Genomic DNA, 12,270 nt, shown 5'->3' on the forward strand with positions numbered 1-12,270 from the left:
CTGCAGGGGATTCATTCCAGAATCACCTGCAGATACATTAATCCACAGATATGTGAATCTGTGCCACTTCCGTTTGCTCAAGTGGCTTTCTCTGGTATCCATGGCATCTGAGGCAAGTCAAATTCGTGGATACTGGAGCAACTGATACCAAGGATGCACTTGTAGTCATTTGGAAATAAGATCTGTTGAAGTAGGTGGACCGCAAGGAAGAAGCTCAGGACTGAGGTGCAAGTCTCATCCCTTTGTAAATGGACAAAATCAGATTCAGAAATGGCAGACAGATACGATATGACAGGTGATGTGACAGATTTACATACGACAGAAAACTCATGACTGCCAGAAGTCCTGCATCTCCTCCTCCTCTCTCCCCCAGTAACATCTTGTACTCTAATTAAAAAGATATGATTTGAAATCACTGCATGGTGAGTTTCCCCACCCTCTTAAGCAAGTAGGCAATGAAGTGGAGAGGCAAGGGAAATTTATGATGTCACATCTCACATTTTGCTGTACTAGTTACAGGCTGCCTGTAGTTTTCAGTGACAGCCACACATCTCCTGTAGCACTGAAATTCCTTTCTTTCTGACAGTACAAGACCTGGCTGGAGTGCTGATACCCCATTCATGCATTTGTCTTCCCCTCTGCCATACACCCCCCCCCCCCGTGAAACTGCATAAAGAGGATCTAGCTACCTATGTGTGTATTGCACTTTGTGAGCAAATGACAAGAGACAGCCTCACGGATATAATGAACCACAGATAGCTGATGACCTGTAATTGGGTGGGAGGGGAACAGATGGTAACAAAGCAAAGGAGAAAGTGAAAACAGCTGGGCCTTTTCTCCCCATATACAGTGTAAATATTTGTTTGGCTCTCATCCCTCCAATATCACAGCTGTGAGAGGAAGTAACTTGTGGGAATTGACGGAAAATGAGTATGGAAAGAATGGAATGAAGTTGTGTGCAGTCTCAAGGGGGTGTAAGTCCCAGCCAGCTCCAAATGGAAAAATCAAGTGGTGTCCAAACGAAAGTGAATCTAAGGCAGGGTCAGTAGAGAGGCTGAAGTAGAGCTGGGCCCATGGCGGTAGGGTTGTTCAAGGTCTGGAGCATGCAAAGAAGTGAAAATCAGCTGGTCTAGGACTCCTAGCAGTGGGAGATCTCAGACTGGGGACTTTGGCTGGAGACCTTTCCCTTGAACCACTGCCCCTTTAATCAAAACACATTGGTACCCTCTTTCCAAGCAGCTTCATTAGCCCATGTACAGTACATGCAGGAGGTTGAACAAAAAATTACCAGGCAGAAAACAGCAATGGATGTAGAAGAGGATAGCCCTTGGCCACTGCAGTTTCTGCTATATCATTCTTTGACCAACCTCCTGCATGATCACCAATTCAGGACTTGGTCTTGTTCCTGCCATGTTCCATGGCCATGCCAACTCCACTGCCTACTCCTCTTTGCATCACTCTGCTTTCTGAAATGAACTCCATCTTACCTCTCAAAATAAATATCTTGACCCGGCCCTTTACCTGAGCGCTCCCCCAGGAACCAGGGATCTGCCTTGTTGGGTGATCCCACAGAGGTACCTGTCCTTTAGGGAGATGCTTAACTCCATCAAGTCACGATAACTTGCAGGAATGAAGTAAGAATCAGAAAGCAACTTCAGACAGGAGGCTCTGCTCTGGAGCTATAGTCAGGGAGGATCATGCAAGACTGCAAGAAGGGGTGATGAACAAACAATGCTACCTAAATTGAGTGCCAAATCGAGGAAGCCACCAAATGGCGGAACACAAGAACTGATATGAAATAGGAAGCTTGGAACAAGTCCTGGACCAGAAAGGGCACAGCTGAGCCAATCAGGGCCTTTCACATGGGTGGGAAGATGCAGTGATCTGTTACTCTATTCATGTGAATTTTTTTTTTCTCTTGAGCTTGGCAACATCTTTCAACATCTGTAAGTACTGATGGAAATCACTGTGGAACAGGGGACAAAAAGGTGAATAAAACAATACTGCAATCGTAAAGACGCTTTTTTGAGAAGTTCCAATTTTTTAAGTCGGTGGAATGCATAAACTTGGTTAGGACTTATAAATCAGAGCCTTGCACTGATTAAAAGTACTCTGATAATACAATATTCAACGTAGTTGATTTATTGCTTTCACTGATGCACAATGAGTCATTAATGAAATATCAGATATGCATTTGTTGGGCAAACCAAGATTTTTAGCAGCCAAATTCTGACTGCACCCTCTCCCAGGGACGACCTGCCCATGGGCCCATCCACCCTCCCCAAATCCCTGCACTGCCAGCCTGCCACCAGCACGTTGTATCCTCCACCTGTGCTGCTGGGGCCACATTCAGCCTCCAAAGAGGTTGGTGCAAGTGCACTGGCCTTCCAACTCACTTGATGGCGCAGAAGTGCCTTATGGCACTTTTGTGACACCGGGAGGCTGGCACAGGGGAACTGTGCCAGCCTAGAATGTTTTTTGGATTATGCCGTGAATGTCATTTATGTACCATCTATTTCCTATCATGGAACTCAAAGTGATATTCAAGGTACTGACTGGACCTAGACTTGCTTAGCTTAAACCAAGGTGGCTGCATCCTGCATCCTCAGGCCACTTCTCAGAACTTGAAAAATGTTTATCTTTTGAATCCATCAGCCATGTATGACAGTCTGCCAGGACATGATTCATGTCTTGGTTTTGTATGCTGTCTAAAACTTCAGAAAAGAGGGGTTTTCAAGCACCCAACAAACCATAATATGTGACTGGTGAGCTGCACTCTGCTTCGTGTGTAATGTATGGACCTGTGCTGCTATTTCTCTCATTCATTGGAGATAACATTGGAACTGGCCCATAGATTCCATTAAAAGTATGTAAAATGTGAATTGGCTTCTGTGGTTGTATATGGATCGATAACAGGACAGTTTACCCTGCCCTAGGAATTCGAGCCTCCCAACTGATCAGTTTCTAAATCCAAGAATCAAAACCAGATTGTTTTGCCCTGAAAAAACAACAGAAAACATTACTGCAGCTCTGCTTCCTGATACTTTCTGGATTCAGGCTATCTGTGGCCAATCTAATGACTCACTCAAGCGTGTGAGTGTGTTTTTAAAATAGTCTGTAACTATCCCTTAGCTCTACGCTTTTCTATTTGTTCCTAAGGCTTCTATACTCCTTGTTTTCCCTGTAAAACAACAAAACACACTATTTTGGGGTTGCTGGTCATGATTCCAGGAATGGGAATCCAACTCCTAAGTACGACAGACTTTACATAGTAACGGCCTGGCAGTGATTCAGAAATGCTTTGACCAAAGAGAACTGACCGAAAAATTGAGAGAGAGAGAGAGAGAGAGAGAGAGAGAGAGAGAGAGAGAGAGAGAGAGAGAGAGAGAGAGAGAGAGAGAGTTACTGGCAATAAAAAAGCAAAGCTGTACCAAAAAAATAATAAAAAATAAATAAAAATAACATGAAACATAGAAGAAAGGAGGTAAATTCTGCCTTTCAGTTTTAGCATGCAAGTGGGAAAGCTGTGCAAGTTTGCCACTAAGTACCATGAATACTAAGGCCACTGCTTTAATGAAAGCTCTTCTCTTCTAAAGCGTGCGTGTGTAGATGGGAACATTTGAAACCTAGGGTTGCCAAGCACTTTTGTTTGCTGCCTTTTGGAAATTAACTCTACCATGGTGTGATGGAGAAGCAGCTCTCAAGCCTGCAAGCAGGACAATTTTGCATGTTTGACTAGGGTCACCAGCCACCCAGCAGTAAAACCGAGTTCTGCCAGGTCACCAGTACAAGTTGCTGAAAAGCCAGTAAACTCCATATTCTTTCAAGAGCCCCCCATAACTCTCCATAATTCTGTCCTATTTAATCAGATTTTGAACTGGCTGTACCCCAACCTATCAGATTGCTACAGGTTCTACCCAACTCAAAGCCATTGGATTCCTTTGAAAATTCCCTGCAGTTAGAAAACTATCATATCAGGACAAAGATCCATGGCTACAGTTTTCTCTGATATGTCAGGTTTCTGTGTCATAACAATTTTGGGTATGGCAAATTATTCAGACCTGTGATCACCTACTTGCAGATGAATGGTTCAATCCAGCACTACATGACTGAGCTGGAGTGTTTCCTTGGTACTTCTGACCTGTGCAGTCTAGATGAGATATGCTCATGTTTTAGTCCATGTAGATTCCTGTCCTGCAGACACGTACCTCTGTAAAATCAACATTGCAGTCAGGTCAGCAAATATTATAATACCAGTTCAATATGATACACTCATATTTATAATACTGCAGTTCTGGGCACCTAATCTGAAAAAGCCCTAAAACCATCACAGGACTGAAGAAGGTACAGAAAAGGCCAACTTTCAGCCCAATCCTAACTTGCGCTGGAACAGGTAGGCCAGTGGGCCTGCACTGTATCCAGCACAAGTTTCAGGCAGCCAAAGGCTCAGCCAGGAGCAAGCGGAAACTTTTCCCCTGACCCCTAGGAGAGCCACTGCAGTCCCAATGGGGTTACTTGGATCTGCACCACCTCAGGAGGTGGCGCAAATCCAAGCAGCCTGGGACTGCCCGGGGCTGCCTGGGAAGGGGGATAGGATCTGGCATAAATGCTGGATCCTGGCCCTGCCTCCTGCTCCCTGCCCACCCCTAGGAATGCCCATTGCCTGCACCCTGGAATGCCTCCCTCCTGCCTCCTCCCCGCCCTCTCAACCCACCCAGACCCTTGAGTCAGCTGAGCTCGGCTGGCGCAAACTTACCTCTTCCCAGGGCCCACAGTGGCATGGAGAGGCCAGCGTATGTCCGTGCACCAGCTAACTCGCTTCAGAGTGGCACAAAAGCACTTTACAACACTTTCACGACACTCTCGGCCAGCACAAGGGACTTGCGCCAGCCCGGGGCGCAGTTTGGATTGCACCGTAAATATATCAGAATGTGAGAACAACTTTCCAGTGAAGAAAGGCTTAAGAGATTAGAGTGGAATATGATAGGGGTTTATAAAATCATGAATAGCATGGTGAAAGTGGATCAAAGGCATTCAGTTTTGCTTGTTCAACACACTAGAGCCCAAAGGCACCCAATGAAATTAATTAACCTTATGTTCTGGACATGCTTAATGGCATTTTTCTTCTTTGTACTGTGCAAAATCAACTTGTTGAATTCACTGGCACAGGAAGTAAGGGTCACCACCTTATTAAAAGGTTTAGACCAGGGGTGTCAAACATAAGACCCGGGGGCAGGATGTGGCCCACAGGAGCTTTTTATCTGGCCCTCAGGCTCTCAGCTGCTGAGCACTGCTGAGGTGTTACTGCTAAAAAGGCAGCCCCCAAGAAAATTGGGCTCTCCCATATCTTGAAATATGATAAAGGTTTGCGTGTTTTCTCTTCTGTCATTTGTAGTTAATGAATTCCTAAGTGAGAAAAAGTGCTTATTTTTGGTTATGACCTGTTTAATGACATCACTTCCTGCCTAACGACATCACTTCTGGCTCTCAGCAGACATCATGAATGCCATTCGGCCCTCAGTATGAAACGAGTTTGACACCCCTGGTTTAGACCAATTCATGGAAGTTATATCTATCAGTTGCCATTTGTCTTCTTGTAGCTCAGAATGGACCTCCATGTACAGAGGTCAACAGGGAATCATGCCTTGTTCGTAAGCTTCTTAGAAGAATCTAGTAGGCCCTGTTGGAAAGAAAGTGAGCTGGCCTAGCTGGAACTTTGGTTTGACATAGCACTGCTTTTATTTTTTTAATGGGATGGTATAAGTTCTTGCATTTCTAGGTTTTCCTATGCCCTTGTGGTGTTTTGAGACCCAAAAAGATGTCGAGGTCAGCTGTTGTCAGTTACAAGCCATTTGGCAAGACTTCAGCAAAATGGTTTGGCAGTCAAATGCCTTGCAAAGGACATGCAAAGTTGTGTGATTCACATGCAACTCTGTCTCTTGTTCCATTCTAGTTTTTCAGCACCCTCAATAAGGAAAAGCCACGGCATTTGTTCTTCTGGAGATTAATATGCAAATTGTATGCAAAGAATTCACATGCAACAACAACAAAAATAACTAGGAAAGTTTCTGGGGCTTGTCCTACATGAACTGTTTCCCTCATTCTACTACGTATCTATACGACATGTCAACCCAGTTAATCGCATTTTATAAGCAGTATTTTCTCCACGTTACTTAACAGTACCATATATTTGTGATTCTTGAGCCATGAAACCGTACCCCAATGGCTTTATTTCAAAGCCTCAAAACCCTAATTACACATTGAAACCAATGTTCTCATTCATTTTAAGGCCAGTATTATGTTAACAGATCTGGAACGTTCCTTCTAACTGGGACTGTTTTCGCTCGACCACAGCTCCTCAGGGCTAATGGTGGCGGTGGGAAGCGGTGGTTTCTATTCTAAGAAAACTTCCACAAGCTGAAGGAAAAGAGAGTTTGATGTCTGTCTTCCTCCCCCACAAAAAAATAAAAAACTCTACTAACTAGTTTTATTTTATTTCATAATGGCACACTTTTCTGATGGCTTCTGCTTAGGAAGTAACTAACCATTTTTTTTGGCAAACACACATTCGCAAATTCTCATTTGCCAAGAGAGCATGAATGTGAGGGAGGGGCACAGGAGCACAAGCAAGGGAGAATCAGTGGGTTGGAGGGAATGTTTCCTGGAAAATGTGCCCCTTTCCTGGTCAATTTCTCCCCAATGAGCCTTAGTTTAGAGCCTAGCTAAGAACAAAGATGAAAAATGACTTGGGGGAGACACTTGTGAGAGAGAAGCAAAAGGTCGGGTTTCACATTCCCTCCTTCCCCACCAGTTCTGCCTCGCTAAACCCTCTCTGTTGCAATATTAGGGGAACATCGGGCTGAGAACCTTGAGTAGCCCTCATAGTTTCATCCTTATTCTAATGTAGGCAGCTGGTTCCCTTTTGTGCGACATGATTGCAGTGACCTCTTCATCTTTCACGGGAATGGTTCAAAAAACTACCAAGAACTCATTGAAAAGATACTGGGGAATTTGTTGTCATGTCACAACAGAATAACAACTGTGTTTCTCAGTAGATCCAAGAGGACCAAATAAACTACTTATGAATTCCAGGAATACACACAATTGATTTACACTGCAGCTTTTCCTGGAGTGCTTGAAGAAGGAGTCAGCTATCAGCAGTCAAAGACAATGACTGCTGAAGTAGGGGCATATTCAGTGGTCTAAACTGCTCAGTATACTCAGAGGTAGACCATGGGGTTCTGCAGGCAACTGGCTATTTGGCCAGGAACCAGTGCCAAGCCATAGGTACTGGAAGAGAGGGGAGAGGCAAAGACCCAGGGGAGACTGAGTCATCACCTGACTTCTTGGGAGGTGATGGTCTAGCACTGAATACCAGAACTGTTTGTGGATCTGGCTGGGGAAGAAAATGGAGAGAACTCCAGCTTAAATTCACGCAGGCTGTGGCTCCAAGCTCTGACTCCTCTTCCACTGAATTCTGTTCCCCATATTGCCTTGAAATAGTCACAGTGTAAGCAGTATCGGTTACTGAATTGTATATCTGCAGGCAGCAGAGAGAGACATGGCCACTGGTGGAACTACCTCCAAAATAACCATGGAGACACAATGAAAAAGCCATTGTCAACCGCCTGCAGCAGTACTTGAAAGGTATGATGGAGTTAATTGGTTGCATCACCATCTTTGTGAAGTAGCCAGATAAGATCATCATTGGAGCCTGTGAACACTAAACTAATTTGAGTTGACATTCAGGTCACCAATTTTGGTCCTGAGTGACTTGTTTTAAACAATTAAAGGGACCTTTGAGGTGAGATGTACACCTCAAAGGCACAAATCAGGACAGTGTATGCGACTGACCTCAGTTTACCACTTTGTTGCTATTATTAAGAGGTATAAAATGTAGCCCCAAGAAATATTCCAGACTGCACTGCTAGTTTCCCATTTCATCCTGAATATCGTATGGCAGGCCTTTGAACATTTCTGAAAGACCTTCCCCAACAAACAAGAGCACACATGCATCTCTTTTTCTTGTCTCCACTGAAATATGAAATGATGTTCTGGACATTTCCTTCCTTCAAATCCATCCTCAAAACCCACCTTTGCCACAAAGTCTTTAGTGTTACTACCTCATCCCTTTACCTTGCTGCAACTAAGCCTAAGTACATGCACAAGACTTAGGATTACTCTTAAGCATATTCTTCCGTGGTATTACTTGCTCCCCCTTCCTCTGTTGTCACCCTTGTACTGTATCTGTCTGAGATTGTGAGCCTCTCAGGGCAGGAACCTGTCTTCCATTGTAAAGAACAAAGCATATTGATGTGCTCAGCTAAACTAAACTACTACTAGTTTACTACTACTAAACCTACTAGTTTACTACTACTAGTAGTAGCTAAACTACTACTACTACTACTACTACTACTACTAATGATGATGTTTTTATGCAGCTGCTGGTGCAGGCAATGCTAACTTCCAAATCATTCTGTTTTGGGGCAAGGAAGAGGGTTTTAAAATATTAATTTCTAGTTTTTCTTTCTGGAGTAAACCGAACCCGATTTTCATCTTTTACTGTATGTATTCACAGTGTGTTGGCAGCAATCTCTCCTTCCCAGGGAACTCTGGAAATTGTAGTTCAGCATGGAGTAAAGATGATTAGCAAACAGTGCTCCCCCCCCCCAACTACAAACCCTAGGATTTGTTGGAGGAAGCCAGAACAGCTAAAGAGGTATAAAACCAAGACAGGGCTGCAGTGTGCACATACCCCAAGTGTGTTGAACCAGTGAATCAGGCACAGATAGCAGTGCTCCTGATGGATGATCACATCGGGCTAGTTCACACTTACAGCAATTGTTATGTATGCAAGTTATGCAGGGTTGAAATCCTGCATAACTGATTGGTCCAGATTTATGACTGGCCAATCAGGTGATGGATCAAAATCCTACTATCTGACTGGCCCTCTAGTTAATGTTTCAACTGCACCAATCATGGGGAAATCTGGGCAGTGCTAAAGGGTATAAAAGCCAGAAGTGACTGCCTTGTGTCAGATTCATTGCCAGGTCCTGTTCTGAAGATGGAATAAATGTATTGAGCTGTTATCTCCATGCCTTCCTTATTTCGCATGGACCCACTGTATAACAGCAATGTCACCACAACAACCTCTGGAACCGGTAAATTCACAGCCAAACACTATTCATGAATAAGTGTCATGTGGAAATACTGGTACCTGTATATGGGGAATGTAAACACAGCTGGTACAATTTGTGCAAATGCAGCATGCCTAAAAGGGCGGGGGGGGGGGGTGGGCTGTCATGAATGCAGAATATTGGTAGGCCATGTGCATAACCCATGTCGACCCATAGCAGTATTCAGAAACTATGCTGACTGATCAGGAACCCAACAGTGATCTCATACACTCATGTGAAGAACCATGTCAAGTCTCTAATGATGCTGGGGTGTAATCTTGTTCTGGTCTCCCAAAATGGCATGCCTAAGACATACTGCTGTGGCCAGTCATCCTCTCTGCAGAAGATACCCAGGGGTTACATATCCCTGAATGTGCTCTACGGTTTTGGGTGTGTCATTTCATGGAAAATCTCACATGCATTTCTCACCACCCCTCAGCTTTCTTTGTGACATGGGATGCATTCTTCCGTGTGATAAATTACAGCTTTTCAAAACCTAGGAAGTTTGGAGGGAAATATCTAGACTGTTGCCACGCTGGCCTGTTCTGCTCCGCTTATTCCCTTTGAACTCTTTGCTTCCCTTCCCTGCTTTAGCACATCTATTTTTCATACATTTTCATCAGTCCCTTGAAGTGGGGGGCTGACACCAACCAGGGATGCTCTCGCCCCCAGCCCACTCTTACTTCTTTTGGCAAGCTCTTTTCAATCCAGAAAATGCAAATAGGTTGGGGAAAGGCTACCTGAGGCTGCCAGCCGTGAAAAGATGCAGTTGGAGTGTATCAAAAACAAAGCAGTGGCCAGATTCCTCCCTCCCCCCCCCCGTCCCCACCTCCGCACATTCTGCCCCCCTCCGCTCCCAACAAGGCAGGACAGCAGGCACTGCAGTTCAGGCCACAGAGCTGTTTGATTGCTTAAGCCTGGTGGTCACACAATAGGACCAGAAAGAATGGCTGTTTCCTTCCTTCCTGTTGAGTGTTCTGCCTGAGTGAAGAAATTGAATAGCACTTCGCTTCACAGCAACACTGGGCTCCAGCACAGGCAAAACCCAACAAAGAGCCATTCTAGGGCATTTCCAACTGTACCTAAGCCAAGCCACTGAGCTGTAGAATCATCCGGGCAGGGGGAGGAAGGCGGCCAAACGCAGACATTGCTGGAGGGAGGAGGGAAGGGAGCGACACAAAAACACAGTAAACATCCAGGTTATTGTATTTTGATGTTGGATGGGAGGTTTTATTCTTCTTCTGCCCTCAACCACCCACATTTCTGCATCTGCAAAAAAAGAAAAAAAAAAGACAGAAAAGACACCTTTGGGTGGAATTTTATTTTCTTTTTTAAGGGGCTGACAATTCTCTTTGCAAATGGCTGTGTGGGGGGGGGGGGATGGGACAGACTGAAGGACATCATCCAGCCAATGTTAAGCACTTTTAAGTCCCATCAGTTTCAACTGGAGGATTAAACAAGCTTAGTGGCCCAATCCTATCCTCATTTACCTGGGAGGAAGTCCCAATGGGGCTTATTTCCGAGTAGGCATGCATAGGACTGGGCTCTAAATCTCTTCCACTGAATCTTTCTTCTCACAAAAATGAAAAGTGCTTAACTGTGGCTGGGATCAGGCCCATAGCACCACCTTAATACCTATTCACCAAAGGACTGCACGGGTGTGTTCTCTTTAAAAATCTTGGCAGGGGCTTTTTAAAAAGTATTATAATTGTAGTTTACTTTTCAGACAAGAAGTGGCTCGGTTCAGATGCAACACCAAACCATGATTGGGTGATCAGAAATCTACCTGTAAGTTTGCAAACCCTTTCCTATCTCCTCTGTCCTCCTCTTACTCACAGAGTTTCCCTCTTCTTCCACTCCCTGGTTTTTGCTAACCACAGTTTGCCATGATACCTGAATTGGCACCTTACCTCCAAACCATAATTTAAACCCTGGTTTGAAATTTGTTTGCAAACCATGGTTGGTGCTAAGCACAGTTTGCTAATTCAGGGCCCAATCCTATCCAACTTTCCAGCACTGGTGTAGCCGCAATGCAGCCCCAAGGTAAGGGAGCAAATATTCCCATAATTTGAGGAGGCCTCTGTGACTGCCTCCTCACCGCAGGATGCAGTGCATACCCCATTGGCTCAGCTGCACCAGCACTGGAAATTTGGATAGGATTGGGCCCTCAGATGGCAGAGCAAACTAGAAGTGGTGAGAATGAGGATGTGGAGGAGAGACCTGACACAGGAGAGGGAAGGAAGAAAGGATGAAGGGGCATGCAAGCCTCCAAGGTGCTTTCGAGTTCCCTAAACAGTTATAGCTGAATTAGATTAGTGTCTGATTCAATTCAGTGGCATCTTACCAAATGACCAAAAATAATGGCCTGGATTGCTCCTATGCCTTGACCAGCAGCTTCACCTTCAGAAATCAGGTAATAAAACATCATGACAGCAGATGTGTCTGTTAATACCAAGTTTGAATACAGTGAGATAAATGAAGACATGGATGTGCAAACCATATAATATTAGTTTTTAATGAAGCAGAAAACGTCCATTGTTTCTGAAGTGTGTTGAATCAAAGTCTGTTAAATCAGTTCACTGTACCTGCTACTGCCTACACATCAAGCTGCTGTTAAAAGCAAAGGAGCAAGCTGGCAATCCTGTGAACAAGCACTGACTGAAGTTAGCTTGGAGGGACAGTCCAACTATGATGTATGTGCCTATGTGCCTTAATCCTAATTAGGTTTATGGAGAAGAAAACCCCACTGATTCAAGTGTTTATAAAGGATTGTGAGCAGCACTGCTGTTACCAGGTGTGCACTTAACATGTTGTGACGTGTGCACACAGGAACAGACTAAGGCACAATCCTAGCCACTGTATGCACTGGTAGACCATGCACCAGTGCTAGCTGTCATAAAAGTGCAGTCTGGCATGCTGGTGGGAAGTCCCACACCAGCACATGGAACAGTGCACACTGGATGTTCTGCACCAAGAGGTTCAGGTGTGGGAGAAGGTTGGGGGAGGATGGGGATGGGGTAGAACGGGATGGGGTAAGGATGGTGACACAAGTGAAGGGTGGGCGTATCGGGTCTGGGGGGACAGGGTCTGCGGA

Source organism: Tiliqua scincoides, chromosome 3 (genome assembly GCF_035046505.1).
Source record: "Tiliqua scincoides isolate rTilSci1 chromosome 3, rTilSci1.hap2, whole genome shotgun sequence".
Classification (NCBI taxonomy): Eukaryota; Metazoa; Chordata; class Lepidosauria; order Squamata; family Scincidae; genus Tiliqua; species Tiliqua scincoides.